A 22737-nucleotide genomic window follows, 5' to 3' on the forward strand; every position below is an offset into this window, starting at 1 on the left:
AGATGTGCATATTGCTTGTGTCGTTTCCATGACTGCTGTCGACGTGCACCTATTTTGCCTTAGAAGCAGGATCTTGCCAGTTTCTTTACGGTCGGCAGCCGGTGTTTGGAGACGTCGCCAGAAGCCATTTGAGCATATGATAGACTTCAAGGAGCGCTTTAGGCTGGAGTTTCTGCCTCCCGGGTATGAGTACCGCATCAAAGACGAACTTCGCGCATGGACACAGGGAGACGGTGAAAGCCTTCGCGAATATGTGCGTTGTATGCAGGACCTGTACGAGCGAGCGGAAGCGGCGGCACCCGAGGCGAAAAAGGTTTTCTGGGGTGTTCGACAGTGCCCCCCGAGGTTCCAGCCGTACTTGCGATCCCGGCGGTTCTCCGACTTCGATGACTCGCTGATGGCCACAGAATCCTTCCAACCACCACCGCATAAAGAGGCGTGATTAGAGCCTTCCTGTGTGTGCATACTGCAGGCCCCCTCCAGACGAGACCAGCCGAGGTCACACTGGAAGAGAGCAACGCAGCGAGCCAGAAGGGCAGCGCTGACGCAGGCGTGTGGTCCGTCAACTGGCAACCACGATGGAATGGCCAGAGGCAAACAGCAGACAGCAGCCACGGCGGGTAGGGCTGCAGCGCTGACTCACCCCAGCAGGGCGGCGCCACCGTGGGAAGCTGTTGCAGCGCTGACTCACCCCAGCGGTGCGGCGCGACCATGGGAGATGGTTGCAGTGCTGACTCACCCCAGCGGTGCAGCGCCACCGTACGAGATGCCTGCAGCACCAACTCACCCCAGCGGTGCGGCGACACCGTGGGAGATGGCTGCAGCGCTAACTCACCCCAGCGGTGCGACGCCAGCGTGTGAGATGGCGACAGCGCTGAATCCCCCCGGTGGTGCCGCGTCCCCGTGGGAGATGGTTTTCAAGCGCCGATTCACACCAGCGGTGAGGCGCCATCGTGGGAGCGCCCGTTCGGCCTGAATGACCAGAGGCAAGTACCTCACAGTAGGGAGCCATTTCCTAACCATCGTAAATCCATCTGTGCAGACATCAGCATGGAAGTCGTGCCCAAATCACCCGGCTCGAGCAAGAAGGAAATGCGGCAAGCGGCTTTCCACCAGACCGTCTACTCAAGCCCTGCGAGCTCGGGGGCGCCACCCCACCCGGACACAGTGCAACCGACCGGCGCAAGCGACAATGCACTGGTATTTTGGCCATCCTATCACCCAGCGACACGCTGTGCACACCCCCTGGCGTAAACAATCGAGATACGCCACTCGAAACTACGGCAAGACTCGCCGCATTGCGGCAGGCAGGAGTGCACAAACCCGCAGACGCAGCAGTGCAAAGACCCACTGCCACCAAAGCGGACAAAACGGCCGCCGAAAGCTCGACGCGGACGGTGGGTGCCGGAGCAGAGCTAAAATTCCATACCAACGGTCTTCGAGCATGCCGCACCTTACGTGAAACACACATGCAAGGCGGGAACTTGGTGCAAAAGGCACACGAAGGGCCTCCAGCGAGCAACAATCAGCGCATGGTGAGCAGTTGGCCCTTGGCCATTGGCAGACAGGCTGCAAGCGTGGACAAGGCACCTTTCATTACAGCCAAGGTAGCCGGTCTGATTATACCGGCCCTACTGGACACTGGAGTGACGGTTTCTGTGTTTGGAGACGCTGTCAGAGAATGGTGCTCTCCGAGGAAGATCAAATTCTGGCACGTAAGCACCAGTATCAGAACAGCTTCAGACCAGGTTGTGCCGATTGCAGCGGCAGCGATACTGACGGTAATCGTTGATGGCCGCAAATACAGGCAGCGGTTTTTGTACCTTCCCGGTCTTTCCTGTCCAGATATTCTGGGCCGTGATTTTATGGCCAGAACAGGGCTAGTGCTTGACGTGAAGGCCGGAAACGACCACTATGGGCCTGGAAGCCCGCTAAACAGCTTTGTGGCAGGACTATCAGAATTGCTGTCAGGGTTGCTGACGGCGGAGACCAATGCGGGAAAGGTTGAAACTGGTTTGCAAACAACCTTTTTGTCGTTCAAGGACCACCAAAGGAACAATCACGGCTCGCAGCAGTACTACAACCCTTCGCAGCGATGTTCACTGAAGCTTTTGGAACTGTGAACTTTTTGGAGCACCACATCGAGACGGGAGCCGTGCGTCTACTACGGTTCAACCCGAGGCCCTTGAGCGTCCACAAGCAACCACAGCTGGACGGAGTTCTGCAGGAGATGGTAAATACAGGAGCGGTGAGGCCATCAAAAAGCCCTTGGGCATTTCTGATTGTGCTGGCGGGTAAGAAAGATGGTAGCGTCTGCAAGTGCGTAGATTACAGATGCCTAAACGCGATAACCACGAGAGATTCGTATCTCTTTCCATCCATCGATGCGGTTATGTATGGGCTAGGTTCACCAAAGGTTTTTACCACACTTCACTGTAGTAGAGGTTTCCTACAGATCCCTGCAGCGGAAAAGGGTATCCATAAAACAGCGTTCACTTGTACCAGAGGGTTGTTTGAATTCGTTAGGCTGCCTTTCGGTTTATCGAATTCCCCGACTTTCTAGCGCGTCATGGATCTCGTGGGGGGGACGCGAAGTTCAACTACGCGATGGCGTACATAGATGATGTGGTTGTATTTTCAGACAACCTTGAGGATCATGTTGTTCATTTGCAGACTGCGTTGTAGCGCATGCAGAAAACAGGCCTCACAGTAAACCCCCGCAAGGTACAACTGACTGCCATCAGGATCGAGCTCCTGCGCTTCGTTGTGGACCAAGGTTCAGTCCGGACAAACGAGGAGAAGCTCAAGGTGATCTTGCAGTTCCCAAAACCAGAGAACATCAAAAGTCTGTAGCGCTTCTTGGGTATGGTCGGCTTCTACAGGAACATCTTTCCAAACTAGTGCGGACTTGCCACGGCTCCTCCATCAGCTGCTAAGGAAGGGCACCAGCTGGTCCTCGACGGCTTCGGAGGAGCAGGCGCTTCAGGCACTATCAACAGCCATCGCCGTCACAACAAGCCTGTGGTTGCCAGACCTCAACCGCCCCTTTGTTGTACAAACACATGCAAGTGAGTACGGCATAGGGGGTGTTTTGCTACAGGAGCATAGCGGCGAACTGTACTCTCTGGTATTCGCCAGCCGCCCTCACTCGGTGGCCGAACAGAACTATTCAGTGACAGAAAAAGAGTGTCTTGCCATAGTGTTCGCCCTCAAAAAGTTTAACATGTACTTGGATGGCGCAGATTTCACGATACAGACTGACCACCAAGCTCTGTCGTGGTTGTCATGGCTTCAAAACTTTGCGGGTCGCCTCGCACGCTGGGCGCTAAACCTGCAGAAGTATCACTACAAAGTGGAATACAAAAAGGGCACCAGCAACAAAGCCGCGGATGCCTTGTCTCGCGCACACCTACCGGCACAACAGCAACCAGAACCCCAGGTCTTCGCGGTTGCAACGCCTGCAGAAGCCTGGGGAACCCTGGTAAGTCGCCAGAATATGCTTGAAGCGCAGCAGGCCGACGAACAGCGCAAGCGCGTTCGGGAGTCCATTACGGCCGCGGAGAACGACGATACTACGGCAGCACGGGCCCCGGACTACGACTGCTACGTCAAAAGCCAAGATGGCTTGCTACTGCGGTACATCCGAAGTGGAGATACGGACAGTGGTGAGTATCGCTTTCGGGTACTCGTACCAAAGCACCTAAGGCGGTCTTTTCTGAAATATTACCCCGAAACCGCCCTCGCAGCTCATAGTGACGGACAGAAAACATACGAAAAGCTATGCCGCGTTGTCACATGGCCTTCCATGAGAAAGATGGTAATGAAGTACACCCAGACATGCCCGGTTTGCCATTCTGTAAAGCCAAGATGAGGTAAACCACCTGGCCTCATGAAGTGAGTCGAGAGCTTCTTCCCTTGGCAGATCGCGGCTTGCGACGTGATGGGGATATACCCAAGATCGGTAAAGAGTAATCGCTACCTTCTTGTGGTCACAGATCATTTCTCCAAGTGGGTCGAGCTTTACGCGTTACGTAAACTTGATTGAAAGTTGATCTTGGACAAGTGGTTGGATACGTTCACCCGCTTTGGATTTCCAGAACAACTCAGAACGGAAATGAGACGTACTTCACCAGCAAGAACTTCGTGGACACTTGTTCGGTTCTGGGCGTAGTACATAAGAAGACTACTCCGTACCATCCACAGGCCAACCTTACGGAACGTGTCAACAGGAACTTGAAGATGATGTTGGTAGCCTTTACTGAACGCTACAAAGACTGGGATGCTCGCCTCTCGGAACTGGCGTTTGCAACTAGGACTACGGTCAATCGCTCGACGGGCTCTACACCGGCAGCCCTGCTGTTTGGCCGCGACCTGTGTTTTCCTGTTGAACATTCATTCAGTGACCACGTCGAGGTGCGACCTCGCACTTGAGTTAGGTATGCGCAGGATTATTGCAGCAGCCTGAACGAGACCATCCAGGAGGCCAGGCAACACCTGGATTTGGCACGACTCGAACACAGCCGGCAGTACAAGGGACGGCGCCGGGTTGAGTTTTCCGTCGGGGACCTGGTACTGCGCCGCACACATCCGTTGAGCGATGCAGCAAAATGTTTTGCTTCATCCCTGGCTGACCGATAAGAGGTCCTATGAGGTAACAAAGCGCCAATATCGGCTGACTTATCGCCTTCGAAACCTAAACGGAAAACGGCACACGGGTCCTGTACACATTGGCCACCTGAAGAGATATTACGAACGGCACTCGGAAGAAGAAATATATTCTTGTTCATATTCTTCCAGAATACCCTACCTGCTGAACGATACAGCAACATGGCTCGAGCAAGCGAGACCCTCCTAAACCCGCATTCATCTAAACCCACTGGAGAAGTCTTCCTCTACGGCAGCCCCAGCGCTTCTCGGACAACTCGTGAGTTGTCCGGTCTTAGGGGAGGCGGAGTGTAGGCACACAGCCACTACGAGCGCCGCGCAGGGTGATTACAGTGAAGTGCACGCGTCGAACAGCGATACTTGCGTCAGTGCGTCATGAGCCCGTCCGCATGTGTGTGATGAACAGTGAGACGGGACAAATACGCGTATTGCGCATACAACCCGGTACATGCGCACAACCAACGGGGTGGCTTAAAAGCGGCGCTCACAGGAGCGCTGGGGGTATGCGCACCGGGGCACACACGAGAGCGGCTGCTTCCGCGGGCTGCGGACGGGACCGACGGGCGGCCAGCCACAGCAATGACGGCCGGACAGCGAGGAGCAACCAGCGTCCGCGGCGGACGCTCTTTACCCGTCGTCGGCCCAAGTGACTGAAGACGTCATCGTGAGTGCACAGCACTATGCTGTAACTTTCTGGACAAGCAGGGCGTCAACCGCCGCAATGTTTTCTTTACGTGCTTTACGTGCTTGCTTGCTGTACTCTTTTTATATTGCTCCTAACTTGCTTTGTTTGTTTTTTTTCTACCTTGGTTTCCTCGGAATAAACCTGTGATTTGTTCTTATGCGGATCGGCGTTACTTCGTCGGGCGGGTTCGGGCTTGCTAACCCTTTATGCTCGAAGGGGGATCCTTCAAGCTTTGGTTAAGCATAGTTGATAAAGAAAACTTCAATTCCCTGGCTAGGCCCCTTGTCGAGGTGTGATTGTGCACTGATATACAGACCTGTTTTCAAAGAATACACTCCTTTTTTCTTCGTGTTTTTTTGTGTCAGGGAGTTTTTAATCATCGCCGCTGTGTGACCGACCACTGCTGGGTGTCGGTCTTCCTCCATAACACACAGTTCGGAGGACCATGGGGCCTCCTGGCTTTTCTTTCGGTCGCGCGCTTATCGCTGCAGCGGTGACCCCCGCGCTTTCCTCTGGCAGGTGTCAAGGATCGCGGGCACATCTTCGTTCGCTCCTCGCCCATGTATCCCCTACCCAGTTCTCTCACCGGAATCGGGCCACTGTTCCGTGCTGGGCACTCCGCCAGTTGGCGACACTGGTCCCGTGCGAGTCTACGTTCCATCGTCGCCAATCTCTCGCCAGTAGGGTTGCAAGCTTGGCTAGTGGGAAAGATATATCTTTGGATGAAGCCAGCAAGACCACAACGGCAAATAAAATTGAACAAAATATATACAAACGTGCTTTTTAAAGTGCATAAATTCTCATCAAAGGGCCTCCATCATACCATCTTTCTTATTGTATTAAGTAACGCGGATTCAAACATGATTTTTCTGCCACTGACATTTTCTTAAGGCACCTTGAACAAACACCCCTCGAAATTATGGAAGCATTCCACATAGCAGCAACAGTAGACAAGTGTGTCAGCCAAGCAAGCGTGTGTCTTTATCCCGAAGAGATTGCACATCTCCGTTTGCCTTGAATGTAGCCGGTGTCCTTATCGTTACTGCACTATCACGACAACTTTTCTGAGGCTATTTTGATGATGTGCGGCGTTTTTTTATTGTTTCACATTGTGTTTATATACACTCTTCTTCATAATAAACTTTAGTTCTTAAACCAGAGGTTGTTTGTGCATTGCATTTCTTTCTCTTTGTTTAGGTATGCGCTGGTTTCATCCAAGGATATGCCTGTTCATCTCTAGCAGCCCCTCTCTCCTCGTCATCGGGCCGCTGCTTCGTCGCAGGCGCTATGGGAAGAGGGTGTGATTTGACCTCTAGCTCCCAAGGTCAAACCTGTTCACCCCCCCGCAAAGGGCGCCCGAGGTAGCGTGCTGTAGCTGTCGCTACACACTGTGGGAGCCGTCAACAGCGCTAGCCGTACGAAGTGTAGCCTTCCCGCGTCGCGAGTAAATGTTCGACGTCAACAAAATTCAGCGCTTACCAGCTGTTGGCGTGAGCAATGAACGCGAAACACAATAAAAGATCACTTTAGATGGTTACCCGGGCACGGAACAAGCTCGACTAGACGCACCGGTGGGCGCGATCGCTTTTAAGGTTGACAGGATGCACCGGAAGCGGCTTTAGCGATACTAAAAGGGAGTCCCGCCGAGAAACACTACCTTCATTGCGGTCATACGTTATGTGAAATCCAACGTGGCATGTGGTTGCATCATAGTGAAAAGCACGGAAGGGTCTTGTATGGACGGACTGATGGACAACTTGAAGCCATCGTTCACTATCGGTGTGGTGGTTGATACAGTGCGGTGCGTCATCACCTACACAGAAATTCCGCTAGTGGTGATGCCATCGGCTATTAGGCGGCTGCGTCAAACCGGTAACCCGAGATTTTTTCAGCAGCAGCTGTGGTGCATTGATAGGCAACCATGAAACAGAAATCATGAGTCGTGACATTGATGGGTGCAATTTGCAAATGGGGCAGTTGGGTGTGAAACCATGTGGTCCGAACACTGCATGAGCGGAGACCCTATAAGCGCTTTTGCGTATAGGCACTCGAGCCCGTATTTGTACGTAATCATAATGTCGTACTATTGCAAGAGAAGTATCGTGCGCCCCAGTCACCCCGATAGATTCTTTAAAGACAGCCAAAACAATGTGTGATGATCTCTAACGACGGCGAAATGTGATCTGGGCAGACTTTTTGGATGGCACATATTCTTCAGAGACTTTTAGCTCAGAGATCACAAGGTTTTGATCTGAGCAAATCGCATAGTCTACGACTCTTTCGCGCCACTAAAAATAGTGCATATTGCCCCGCCACTGGCATCGGTATGGAGTATTCATTGTTTTATGATATGGAAATGGTATTGTCGAGGGGTCAGGGGCCCATAGCCCTAGACGGAGCACTCTTGATTCTTTTGCTGCGATCGAACAAGGACTCACTAATGACAATATTGCACCGCTTTCTAGTGCCAGTTTTCCAGTCTTTTTTTCCTTTCCAGATCTTCCCCCGGGCCCAATATTGTCAGGCGGCGAAATTAAAATGGCACAGATTTCCCTCTCAAAGAGCGCAATTGAACTTTTACTGCATCAATTACACTTCCCCAATTACCCATTGCAATGCCAGTGCGCTGTCGTCATTTTATTATAGGTCTTTTTATTCTCATTGAAACCGATTTATTTTTTTACAGAAAGCGAGAAACTGGAGAAAAAATGCCCCCATTGGAAGAAAAAAATACCCGGCGAGTGGTATTCCCCGCCGGACATTTTTCTTTATTTTTTAGGGAAAATAAAAAGACCTATAACATTTCCCGCTTTGCTTGCCACGGCTTGCATGACTGCACACACATATTTCTCTCTATATACCTCTCGACACATACAAATATACACACATATGTTGGAACGTGTGAGTTTGCGTGTGTGTGTCTGTGCATGTGCATGTGCGTGTGTGGTGCATGTGTGTGTGTGTTAATTCATGCGAATCCTGCGTCCTAATAGGTGTATTGGCCTTTTGCCAATCACGCTGCCGAGCTCTGTCACCTTACCTTGCGTTTGTGTTAAGCGGACGTATGTTTCACGCTTGGAATGTGGTGTAAGAAGTTTTGATATAAAAGGATTAAACCTTTGGTCCATTTAGCAGATTCCTCCTGTCGTATAGGTAGCGATATCTAACTAAGCTGCTACACCGACAAATACTAGCGAGTCTTAACGATTACAGATAATGAAACTAAATGCCTGCGGCATACCTTTCACCAATTTGCGTGTGTGGGTGTGTTAGTGCTCTCATTCATTCCGCGTTGTTAAGGTTTTTTATTGTGCATTAGAGAGCAAAAGGTTTTTTTCGTCATGTCATGCGAAATGACACGAACTTGGCGTGCTGGCAACGCACCCTCTTGTGGCCGACGCCATCTGTAAGCTTCCAATACAGTCGATTTCAATAAAGCCAACAACTGCAAGCGTCAACACGCGAGTTATATTTTCTGACCTCCGGAACCATAACTAAGACCACCGAAATGGACACTACAGAGTGATAAACGACAACATAAAAGGTTCTGAATAGGCCCCATTCAACGTGATGCTACGAGGTCCTCTGATAAAAACCTGTTAGAGTACGTCGAGAATCTGGAGTGCATCCATAATTTTTAACAGGTGGTACATCGAAAAAGCACTTGGGCCTGATTTTTTATGCTTCGAAGAGGCGGCTCAAACTTGGTTATATAACTGCGAGAGTATTATAACAATCATTACCTATTTATAACGGTCACTACAAAGTGCAAAAGGAAGGAGCAGAGATACAACCAAAAACTGGCTCTGAAAACCAAAACAAAGCTTCTGTTTAGGCTATTACACACGCTATCCCAATGCTATTCCAACACGCTTACCATTAAATCTCCGAAATACCAAATTTCGGCTTTCTCTTATATTACGTGAAACTGCACGTCGTCATTGGGCGTCTTCGGAGCCCCGCGAAAGCCGTCGATGATTCCCTGGGTGCAATTGTTGAAAAGCGCCGAACATGCGGTACTGTGACTGCCATCTCTGCGCTATCCCGGCAAAGAGCTTCGGCAACGCCGGAGGCACAGCGGAGCGTTAGCAAAAATATTGCGCGCCAAACACTCCGAAGTACTCAGGCAAATCATTCCAAAAAAGCCGCCTCCCGAATTCGCTGCACTCAGCGACGTGAAACATGAAGTGCAGCGAACATTGATTAATTGTATGCGCTCCAAGATGTACGACCTAGGCCACTATAAGTCGGCGCCATCACGATTCTTAAATTTTTTTCAGGAAGCTCTCCCTACTGTCGCCATCCCTAAAGCTTATAACGCAACACTACTTTCGTAGAAATTGGATATTTGGCAAACCCTTTGGGTCCTCTGCTGTGCTACAGGTGCCAAGATTCCGACCACATCCACCGTCGGTGCCCTTGAAAGTGACTCAAATTGTTAAACTTTCCCTCGGGTGTTTAACACCCTATACACCGTCAGGGCCCGAATCAAATCACCGAATATGTGTTCAAGATAATCCAGGAAAATTGTGCATGTTCGCCTATGCATACGCCGAGCAAAACCACCCCAAAAATGACTACGTTTCGCCGAGTCTCAAACCACTTGGCAAAAAATGAACTAACCTCACACTTCCTTGTAAGAACTGAAGGTTAGGAAGCTGTACGCAACATTCACGGCCATCGCGACGGTTTAACTCCAATATTGCAGCCACTTTGCTTCTTCCTTTGTCTCGCAACAATCTTTAAACTAACAATTGTGCTATACGTGTTAGGTTCCTTCATTTTTTGCATGTATAATCATTGGACATTACCTTGCAGCACTGTAGGCTATGATGGGTCTTTGTCATTCCGGGAAAGTGTTGTCACAATTACGGCAAACACTCGAGTCTCTTTCATTCAGCGCAAGTGTTGACACAGTTACGGCGAACAATGAACTTTTTCTCGCGAAGCCTGGCCAATCTGCCAAGGTGCGTATGCTTAGCTTGAGAAACCTGCACCAGGCACGTTGGGCACTCGCCCAGATTCCGGCGCACACGAGTGCTCGGCAGTCGCCACAATATTGGAAAATCTCCCTAAATGCGTATGCTTCGCTTGACAAACGTGTTCCGGTGGCGGTGGACTGTCACGGCGAGGACGCAAAAAGTGCTAAATTTGTTTTCTTTCTAACAGCTATTTTTAAAATTATGTCTGAAAACAGGCCTCTGTAGAGTAGCATGATGACAGAGCGTCACCCCGTCTCATGCTTACCTTTCAAGCGCATCATGTTTGGTTCCCGCATGGGCTCCATTTGAATAGCTGGTTGATCACCATAGCACAGGGTCCTCGCCCCTACAGCTGTGCGTATGCTACACCTACAGGCCTAACCAGTGAATTTCCACTGGGCCATTGGAAATTATTTTATGAACAATCTTCCCTACCCTTCTTCACATTTGCCGGTACATGGTCTCCTGACCTCCTGTAATAAACTAATTCATTCGAGTTAAGGGCCGGGCGGTCACCGCGAGGAACAAACTCCCGGGCTCGCGTTGTGGAATCGACAGTTACTTGATATTTTTAACTGCACACCACAAATAAAGACTTTTAAACATCTTTCCTGTAACTAAACCAGCAACATCTGTAGATGAACTCATTCACGGCAAAAAATAAAACCTCTCACAATAAAACTTTTCTTTCATTCATGCCGCGACTACAGCCTGACACGTTGGTCCACCTTTGACGCGATCCCCCATAAGGACAGCCGTGGAGGGCGAAGCATACGAGACACCAACAAAGCTCACTATCACCTAAATTACTACGACAACGCTTAGCGACCTACAGTGAACCCGCGCAAGCCGCGACAACACTCCCTAACGCACCTAAAACTTGAATAATGATGTTCGTCATACGGGTACCTATTGACAGCATTGACCTAGACTCCCAAATAGACAAATTAGTTGACTATTCAGAGATGACTAGATTATCTGCATGGATGCAAATGTTATAAGTTCAACACCTATTATGCATTGCAGGGCGGAATATGAGGAAGCAAAGTGATGATGTTTGAATGTTAATGGCGCAAGGCCAACTCGGGCGAACAGCGCCAAGAAGGTGTTTTTATTAATAGGTGACAACTAAAATTATTTAGAATGAACACGCAGAAAATCAAATACTATGAGGGTGGCTAGTGTACAGTGCCAAGATGAACACCAAAAGAGGTTAAAAGATAAATAAAGTGACTGGTGTATAGGACCAGGGGTAAAACTATGAGTTTATTACATGAGCTGTAAGAATTGAACCTCTGGCAGAAACGTAAATGCGCGCTGAATAGAATATATGACATTGTTTCAAAAAAAGTATGACGGACGTAATGTGAAATGTCTGTATAGTTTTGTGAAGTGTTTGCGTGGTGTAATGTCGAATACCTTGCATTGAATGAGCGTGTGCATCACGGATAGGCCCTCGCCATACCTGCTACACCGGAGTGTTGGAGATCCAGTCAGCAGATGCGAGTTTGTTACACTCCTATGGCCTATCCCAAACCTAGCTAAGGTAAATTGAATGTGTTTGTTGCGTGAGTCAGTAGAGTATGATCCCAATTGTGGTTTTATTACGTGAAACTTGTTATCTGTCTGTTCCCGTAAGAGTATTTGCCATGTGTTGCGAAGTTGGTGCCTGATGTCTGGCTTCATGTCTCTGTGCGGCACTGTTGCAATGTCCACTGTATTCAAGCCTGTAGCTGCAGTGTCCATTTGGTTAGCGGTCTTATTCCCGGATATTGCACAGTGGCCAGGAACCCAACATATTGCTATTTGAAGACTTCAGGCATATGCGGACATAGGGGCCTTAAAAACAAGATTGATTACGTACTTCTTTCATTGTTTTCTGGACAGAAGTGCGCGTAACCGTAAAAATGCTGTTGTGGGAGTTCATTCTTTTTCCCCGGGTAAAGGTAAAGACACAGAATGAGCTGTTTTTGATTCGTCGCAGTAAAAGTCTGCACTCTGGTGCTTCTCCCGCACGAAGAGGAAAAGATGCATTATAGCTGCCCTTGGTGCCCTGTCTTTGTCGAATTGCACAAAGGCCAGGTCACAAGAAACAGCCCTGAGTGTCATTGTGCAATAAAATCAATGTTAGGTGTCTTGTGGATGGGTGAAAATGACACCGCTAGCTAAAAAGCTTCTGCTCTAACTCGAAGAGAGAGTGGCATGGGAATATATTAAGGGTGTAAAAAGAGCTCCTGTGAGAATGTACCATCATAGGTTGAGTTAAAAGGATGATTTGTCGTACACATGTCTTTAGAGGCATACAAGTCAGTGTATTATTTCTTGTTATATAGAGACCATTTGTGACAATAGGCATAGATGCTTTCAACAGAGGCCCTGCGAAAGGCGCCAAAACAACGCGTAGCCGCAAATGCAGAAGGTCAAACATTTTAAGTGTCGTTTTCGACGCCGACCCCCACACGACGCTGCCGTAGTCCAAGCGATATCCTTCCAATGCAGTATAAAGACGCAGGAGGAGCTCCTTATCTGCAACCGTCCGATTGGTGTGAGACGACTTTAAGAATATTCGTACTAATTAGGCATTTTTGCTTTTCGCTTAAGCGCTGCCATATGTAAAAATAAATGTTAGTCTGTCATGGAATATTGGGCCTAACCCCCATTGCTCACTTTCAACAGGACTCGACACGACGTTTTTAGTAATATCAGGGTCTACATGGATCCCGCGCACACGGGTAAACACAATGCAAGTAATTTTTCGGGGTTCAGTTTAAAACCGTTGGTGCCTGCACAGCCAGCAAGTATGTTCACGCCGAGCTAGACTTGAAGTTCACGGATTGACATATTACATTATTTAAAAGATATTTGGAAATCATCTACATAAAGTGAACAAAAAATGGTTGGTGGCAATGCCTTATGGAGCGAGTTCATCTTCACTATGAAGAGTGTGCAGCTCGAAACGCAGCCTTGAGGCACGCCATTTTCCTGAACATGCATATTATAAAGTACACTGCCGATTCTTACAAGAAAAGTTCGTTCACACTTGTAGCTCGAAAGGGTGTTAAGCCTGTTGCCCGAAACACCAAATGACTTCAAGTCACTCAAGATGCCGTATCGCCATGCCGCGTGGTAGGCCTTTTCCATATCAAAGAAGATTGCAATGCAGAACTGTTTGTGAATGAAGGCACCTTTTATGTTGGATTCCGATGCAAGAAGTTGATCTTTTGTGGAGCGCCCCACCCTGAATCCTGCCTAGCAGCTCTCGAGAAGACCATTCTTCCTAAGAGGTACGACCGGTCCTTTCCCTCCTTCAAGAAAGCTACTACTATGACCCCCGCCATGACCATGAAATGGGCCCGGAAAACCATATTTTGTGGTACAGATAAAGAAGTCTTACACGTGTGTCTGCATGTACGTGTTGTAATAATGTTCATGTGGGGTTGTCTGGACCTGGAGCTGGGGGTTTACACGCACTCATAGCAGCCCTCAGCTCATGTAGTGAACACAGGGTGTTGTAAGACGTCTGATTTGTTCTTGTCATGTGGGGACTTCTTTTCAAAACGGTTTTATGCTTCAGGAAAGTTTTAGTATAGTGTGCTCAGCTGTGCACGTGTTGGATGTGTTGTGTGAGTGTTTTATCGGGGTCTTCCACTGTGTCCCCTTTTGTACTAACCATGGGCAGGCTGTCTGTTTGTTGTCCTTTCAGTTAACGTATTAGTGTTCATATTTTGCATGTATCTGCGTATGAGTTTATGGATGTTATGAATGTTTCCGAACTATCTCGTTTTGCGTTATGGCGCACGCATTTTCCAAAAGCCTTTGCCCTTTCCAAAGAAATGAAGTTAGCCGACATGAGGTTCCCGCGAAGGACACCCTACACTTGATTTTGGTTTGTCGCACTCGCCTGCAGTCTTTATTCCACAATGGCCTCCTCGGGTTACGCGGAGCACCGTAGACCTGGGGAATGGACTTTTCGGCGGCGTGGAGGATGTGTGCCGTGAGTAGTTGGGAAGCCTTTTCAATGTGTATGTGTAATGGTTGTGTGGTGTAGTTTGGATATTTTTGCAAATGTATTCGAGATCGCTCTTGATTTATTGTACCTATTATGAGAAGGTCAACTGGTAGTGCCTTTGCGTGTTTATGTTACGGAAGTATGGAAGGGTTTATACCGTATGGATTCGTGTCCACGTCCCACTCAAGAGATGGAATGTGTACTGCAACTCCAATAGCAAGGTGGAGGTGTAAGTGTTGTGTTCTATATTAGGGAATGTAGGCTCTTTCTTGTTGAAAAGGCATGCTGCCGACAATGTTAAGAATTACTCAATGAGACGACCTCGGGCATCGGCGAGAGAAGAGCCCCAAAGAGAATTATGTGCATACAGGTCGCCTACCAAGAAGAAAGTTTCAGGCAGCTTATCTACCAGCCCCTCGAAATCCGATCTTGAGAGCTGGAAGTCAGGAGAGTTGTAAAAGGGGCATACTGTTTTTAATCTAGTAAGTATAATTAAACGAAGCGGAACAGCTGTAAGGACGGTGTTTAAGGAGATGTTATTGCATGCAAAGCATTTTCAAGCGACAATAGCCACTTCGCACAAGGAGTGCGTGCATCTATCGCTGTCTTTTCAAATATCATATAATTATTGAGGAGGTTTGTGTTTTTGCTGCTCAGATAACGTTCCTGCAGGCACAGTAAAATTGGTTGCTTGGCAGGCAGTACGTCATATATATTGTAAACATTTCAGATCAGGCCACTAAAATTCAATCGCACTATACTTTTCCTTCCCATTGTTTGTAATAGGATTGGAAATGTGTGAGTATGAGTCACATTGACTCTTCCACTTTGAGCAACTCTCGAAACGCGATTGCCACCAATGACTGGGCATATGTGTTATCTATGGCGGACGCTGACAAAGCTTACGATGCGCTTTTATCTACACTGAAAGCCACTTATGAATCTTCCTTTCCTTTGAGCCAAGCGAGAAAATGCAAAAATAGAAAACCATGGGTAACAGCAGAAATATTCTGTACAAATGAATCAAAAGAAAAGCTATTCGCACACTTCATTAAAACGTGACATCCTGAAGAACTGCGCACGTATAAAAATACCGTTAACAGTTAGAGCGAGAAATAAAGAGTGCAAAACTTGAATATTTTTACAATCTTTTTGTTCGTTCTTTGAGCCACAACGCGCGAGATCAATGGGACAAACTAAATCGCTTGCTTAACTTCCGGCAACACAGTGGTTTTGTTTTTATAGAAAAAGATGGTATGGTCCTCACCGGGAAAGAGCTTTCCACAAGTTTAATCATTTTTGTATCAATATCACAAAATCGCTGTCTCCAGCACAAAATAATCCTTATGCCTGTATGGCACTAAGTGCCCAAGAAACTTTGTTACCCACTACTGAATGTGAGGTTATATCCGTGTTCTCAAATATTCGACCGAGCAAATCGGAGGATAAAGATGGTTTTCATATTCAACCGTTTAAATTTGTAATACACCTATTGGCCCTGATATTCACATATATTTACAACCTTTTTTTAACTAATGCTGTCTTCCCAAAACAAATGCGAATTGCAAAGGTTGTTGCAGTACATGAAAGTGTTTGTCTCTTACTTTTCCAAATATAGACCGTTATCTACCCTAACAGTACCAACTAAAGCCCTAGAAAAAAATATTCATTGTAGACTGACTATCTTTTTATGCAAGCATCCTGTACTTTCCAATTTTCAGTTAGATTTATAAAAAAGCTATTCAATAAAATGGCATTAACTAAGCAAAAAGAGATTATAATCGACGCTTTTGAAGAAAAGCTTATTGTGCTAGGTATTGATGTTGACCTATCTAAGGCATTTGAATTGATCGACCACTCTCTAATATTTAAAAAACTCAGTCAATATGGCATTAGGGGTGGCCGTCTTGCTTTAGTGCAGTCGTACCTGAAGTACCGTAAGCAAATAGTGCGTTTCAATGAAACCGTGTCTCATTGTCTAGTCAATCTTATCTGGTTTATCAAACAGTGGTATTTTAGGGCATCTTTTGTTTTTGGCATATTTAAATGACATTTTTCATAACCCTCTTCCGGTTCATTTATTATCTCACGCTGATGATACCACAATCCTTGCCAGAGGAAACACAACAGCCGAGTTATCACAGTGTGGAAACCAATTTTTGGAATATTGCATGATTGGTCCAATAGAAACCGTCTTAAAGTTAATACCAATAAAACAAAAGCAGTGATATACAGAACAAAAAAATATTTTTAGGAAATGACCGAATTGACATAGTGTCCGGCGTGAAATGCCTTGGCGTTGTATTCTCTGTGACGACTAACTTGGACATGCATGTTGATAATGATCGATCAAAAACGAACAAACTAACCGGCTTGTTATGTAAACCTGGGTTAACCCTCCCTACTAGAGTTAAACTGCGTATTTATAATTCGTATATTTTACCCGTGATTACTTATTGCCACACGGTTTGGGGAATGACGACAAAGCAAGATAAAAATCGCCTTCTTATCGCACAAAAACGAGCCATAAGGTTGATAATGATGTACCGTTGAATGCTCATACCGAAGAATCCTTCAGGCAGCTTAATATTGTTACAGTGACTACCTTGTATGCAGTAGGCTACTCTGAATTGACAAAACTGCAGTGCGGCCAAAACTTCTTGGCCGCACTAGATATCCTACGCAATTTTTGTCGTGGAATCTGCCAAGGTGTTTAAATATTCTCCAAGGAAATAATTTTTCGCTCTAATTGTTTCCACGAGAGCGTTCATGGAACTGAACAATATTTTGAGCCTTCGACAGAATAGGATACTCTGTGCAAAGATTTTACAGTACAATAGAAAGGACTTGCGTGAATTCATGATTCATGTCTGTACATTCACGTGCGTGTGTTAATATATTATTGCATATGTGTGTGTATATATATATGCATGTATGTATATGTGATGTGTATATATAACTGAATGTACTTTGACATGAGTATGTTGCTGTTAGAATAGTGCAATGATAATTGTGTGGGTGTACAGTGTTACCACTCGTTTGAATTCAGTAGTTTTGTTAAACCTTACACTTTGTAATAGAATCTATATATCTATCTATCTATCTATCTATCTATCTATCTATCTATCTATCTATCTATCTATCTATCTGTCTGTCTGTCTGTTGGTCTGTATGTCCGTCTGTCTGTCTGTCTCTCTGTCTGTCTGTCTGTCTATCTATCTATCTATCTATCTATCTATCTATCTATCTATCTATCTATCTATCTATCTATCTATCTATCTATCTATCTATCTATCTATCTATCTATCTGTCTGTCTGTCTGTCTGTCTGTCTGTCTGTCTGTCTGTCTGTCTGTCTGTCTGTCTATCTATCTATCTATCTATCTATCTATCTATCTATCTATCTATCTATCTATCTATCTATCTATCTATCTGTCTATCTGTCTGTCTGTCTGTCTGTCTGTCTGTTGGTCTGTCTGTCCGTCTGTCTGTCTGTCTGTCTGTCTATCTATCTATCTATTTATCTATCTATCTATCTATCTATCTATCTATCTATCTATCTATCTATCTATCTATCTATCTATCTATCTATCTATCTACCTATCTATCACTCTGTCTGTCTGTCTGTCTGTCTGTCTGTCCGTCCGTCCGTCCCTCCATCCGTCCATCCGTCCACCTGTCCACCCGCCCGTTCGTCCGCCCATCCATCCTTCCATCCATCCATCCATCCATCCGTCCGTCCGTCCGTCCGTCCGTCCGTCCATCTATCCATCCATCCATCCATCCATGCATCCATCCATCCATCCATCCTTCCATTAAGGAGCCGTCCCAGAATGCTGAGCACGAGCGAGAAGAAGCTGAAGGCTCCGGTCCTTTTTCCGCTCCGTTCGGAAAGTCGTAGCGTGTGAAAATTACGGGTCCAAACTGCAAAACAGTCTTAAAAAGTGTTTGCTTCGCCCTCATTCTACGCATCAGGAAGTCGAGAAAGCAATCAGAAAGGCAATCCGAACTAGAACAACAAAGGCAATAAAAAGGCTATCAAAAGGCAATCCCCTTGCCGATGGCTGATTTTGTACGTTACGACAAAATCGTACTCTTGTAGACTTAGCCATCCCGCGAGTCGACCATTAGGGTCACGGAGGGGAACCAGCCAGCAGGGCGCGTGACGATCCGTAACAATTAGAAAAGAGCGGCTTTATATTTAGGAACAAAATTTGGTGATTGCCAAGACCACAGCCAAGCATTCTTGCTCGGTTACTGTGTAATTCCGCTAAGCCTTATTCAGGCAGCGGCTCGCGTATGCCATCACATGCTCTGCGTTGTCATGCCTCTGTATTGGTACTGCCCCAAGTTCAATGGCGGTAGTGTCTGTATGTATTTCGTAGGATCGCGAGGATCATAGTGGCAAAATATTGGCCAGGGTGTCGAAAGAAATTTTAACCCACAGAACGCGGCTTCACATTCCGGGGGCCAACGTAAACGAGGCATTGTTGTGAAATACGCCAATCAGAGGAGACCCCCCGTCAGCACAGTGAGGAACAAAGCGGCAGAAGAGAAAAGTCCCACGAAGCTATGGAGTTATCCCATTGATTGGGGTTGGTTGAAGATTTTGACAGCTACAATCTTTTGATACGTCCTGTCTCACGTCATCCTTGCCGGCGAGGTGCCCAAGAACGAGCCTCTGACGTTCAACAAAACGGCATTTCTTGAAAATTTACACTATGCTGGCACTTTGTACCGGCATAAACGTCGCTAGGCACCTGTTATGCCTGGCAAATACTCCTCCGAATATAACAACATCGTCCAGATAAAAAGGATAAATTTTCCTCTTTAAACCTCCCAGAATCGTGTCAATGAATCGTGCGAATGTTGCTGGGGCGTTACAGAGGCCTAAAGAAATGACGTTGAATTCAAAAAGCGCGTCAGGAGTTGCAAATATCGTTTTTCTCTGTGTTTTGGGTCTACAGGTACTTGACAATGAGCAGATTTTTCGTCCACAGGCAAGAAATACTGTCGGAATGAAGACAGTCTATCACGTCATCGATTGTTGGTACTAGATAGAGGTCCTTTTAGATGCGACTGCATCTCATTCACTCGCCTTGTCCTTCGATACGGCGCTGTCCGTCCACACCCTTCCCCCTACACTCTAAAAAAATAAGAGCGGCGCCCGGTTTCGATCCCACGACCCTGTGGCCGGAACGCGAGGTACATGGTGCTCTTGCCACTGCTCCACAAAACCGAGGCATAATTAAGTGCTACGAACGCGCTTTATATCCTTGACTCATTCAAAACACGTAAGGAAGCTACTCATACAATGCATGATGGGGCAATGATGAACACTTCCAATAAAAGAAAAGAAGCTCCCACTTACAGCAACAATGATGGAGGAAAGGTCGCTGCGATCGCGAAGCCCCAAGCACGCCACTTAGAGAGATTGACCAAGATTGGCCAATAAAACATAATAATATTCATAAAACATATTAATCCTACGCGTTCCCGAGACCTTTCACGCGATTTCAGAATCAATGCAACGGAAAGACCAAGTGAACCCCACAATGCGTCTGATGACGCCAAGCGGTAAGGTTTCTGTCAAATTGGGTGTGCTGGTTCAGTGTCTATTGCCGCGAACCATACCTTGGGTTTGTTTATTTCTGTTTTGCTTTTACCACCGTGGCATTCGATTCGACGACACTCGCCTATGCAAGTCACTGTGTTGACCGCTGCTTCGTCGCCTCTGTATTCTTTTGAGTTGTTAGGGGAGCACAAGTTCGCTCCAATAAAGGCGTTTCTCATTCAAGACAACTGCATCGTCCTCGTCTTTGTGAGATCTGGTGGAGGTGCTGGGTACGCATCCTTCATGCCCAGTACAACATCTGGAAGCCGCCAAGCCAGTCCAACAAGAGCCAGCCTCCGCCCGCAAGATTTACCACCCGAGTTCGGTCTACTACCGGAGAAGACGAAGAAGAAAGACGTCGCAACCGGCACCAGCACGTCAACCAAGCCAATCCTCCTGTCGTTCTGCAGCAGCCACGGGAACCGCCATTATTCCGAGGAGCCCTCGCAGAAGACCCAGAAGAATGGTTGGAGAAACTTGAGACCGTCCGGAAATTCAACAGGTGGGACGACGCAGAAACGTTCCGGCACGTTTTCTTTTACTTGTAAGATTCGGCTCGCGCTTGGTTCGAGAACCACGAGAGCTCCTTGACAAACTGGGCTCAGTTCAAAAGCGAGTTCACTAAGACGTTAACTACCGTGGTCAGAAAAGGACGCCAAGCGCTTTTACTTGAAACTCGAACGCAGCACTCCAACGAAGGGGGGTGACAGAAGAAAACAAACTCAGGTTTCTAATGCGAGGAGTAAAGCAGGAGCTTTTTGCTTGCCTTGGCCGCAATCCTCCCAAGACGGTGGCCGAATTCGCGTCTGAGGCGGCCGCGATGGAGAAGACGCTGGATGTTCGAACGAGGCAGTATGATCGCCCGGTCAACGTGCTGGTTTCCGATAAGATCGGTGCCGGTGCTACAAGCCCCGACACACTGCGTGAGATCATCCGAGCAGTGGTCAGGGAGGGGCTTCGGAAGCTTTTTCCGTCGACGCCGCAACCTCAAGTGGCTTCCCTGACTGACGTCATCCGCGAAGAGGTTCAACACGCTCTGGGCACTTCTGTGCCGTCCGAGGCACCCCGCGAACCACAGGCGATGACCTACTCCGCGGCTGTTCATCGACCCCGCCCAGCTCCAACCCGTCTACAAGAAGCTCCACCGTACCGCCGTCCACTCTCGCCGCCATCCCCACTCTCGCCGCCGTCCCCACTGTGGCCGCCGTCGACCGTACCGCCGTACACAGCCCAAACGCAGACGCCGAGGAAGACTGACATTTGGCGAACGCCAGATCATCGTCCGCGGTGCTACCATTGCGGAGAGTCCGATCACACCTATCGTCGCTGCCCGTACAGGAGACTCGGACTGCGTGGTTTCTCCGTCGACGCCCCACGCCCCCGACCCGGCCAGCGCCCTACTGAGATCGATGAATACCTGTCCAACACCAACCGAGGACCAGCCCGCTCACACCGATCACCGTCGCCGTACCCATACCAGTCGCCTAACCGCCATAGCAATGCTCATTTCGCACGTGGAAGGTCCCCCAGCCCACGCGGGGGAAACTAAAAGAAGCAAGTTCTGGTGGTGAACTTGCTCTACGGCGAAAAACTGGAAACCCTCCAAATACGCAAGGACGCGCCGAAGACAGTGATTCACGACATGCCCTCATCCCAACGACCCGACCTAGCCCTGACAAGACTCCTGAACACACCGACAGCTACATGGCGCGACGCGTACCCGACCTGACCGAGACGTCCGTTGAGAAGACGACGACAATGACGATGCACAGTGCCCGACCGTCAACACGTACAAGCAGAGATACGACGCCCCGACGAACCCGGAAGTCGAGAAAGACTGCATCTGACGTCAAGGTGTCCATCGACGGATTTGACGTAGTCGCCCTCGTAGACACGGGAGCTAACTATTCGGTAATGAGAGGACCATTTGCGTCTAAACTGAAGAACGTTATGACCAGATGGGATGGTCCGCACATACGCACAGCAGCAGGCCACCTCGTGACTCCAAGTGGAACGTGCACATCGCGCGTCACCATAGACGGCACAACGTACCCTGCGGCGTTCGTCATTCTGCCTAACTGCTCCCGCGACGTAATTCTTGGAATGAACTTTTTGATGGACAACGCTGCAATAATCGATCTGCAGACCAAGTCAGTAACTTTTCCCCCAATCACTCTATGACGCCGGAACCGAACCCCGAACGACGTGCTGCTGTGAGGATTGCCGATGATCATGTCACCTGCCACACCGCGCAACTTGATGGTAGCAGTCTACTGTGAAGATGCTGCTCCTGACGTCGACGTTATCGTAGACCTGATCAAAGGGTGCTTCTCGACCGTGGTGTGTCGGTCGCAAGAGGCATTGGGCGCTTCAAGGAACACCAATCCCACATTTTGGTTACTAAGTTCACCAAGGAGTACCAGCATTTAAACAAGGGCGCAGCAATTGCATTCCTCGAAGAAACGCAAGAAGCAAGTGACGTCATCGCGGTCGCCGACTTTGAACACACACCCGTAGAAACCTTCAAGCTCCCGCAGCCCTTCGACGTGAATCCGGTGCTACCGCAAGAACAACGGAACAAATTATTGGCTTTGCTGCGCCGCTATCGCGAAAGTTTTTCGTAGAGCGCAAAACTACGTCACACCCCTCTATCGAAGCACCGAATAATAACCGAAGATGGAGCCCGACCTACCCGACAGTCACCGTACCGCGTCTCATCACACGAACGGGAAGCCATCCGGACTCAAGTCGACGACATGCTCAGCGACGACATTATACAGCCA

The sequence above is a fragment of the Haemaphysalis longicornis genome, unplaced genomic scaffold (genome assembly GCF_048455015.1).
Source record: "Haemaphysalis longicornis isolate Haplotype H1 unplaced genomic scaffold, Haemaphysalis longicornis Haplotype H1 scaffold_11, whole genome shotgun sequence".
Taxonomy (NCBI): Eukaryota; Metazoa; Arthropoda; class Arachnida; order Ixodida; family Ixodidae; genus Haemaphysalis; species Haemaphysalis longicornis.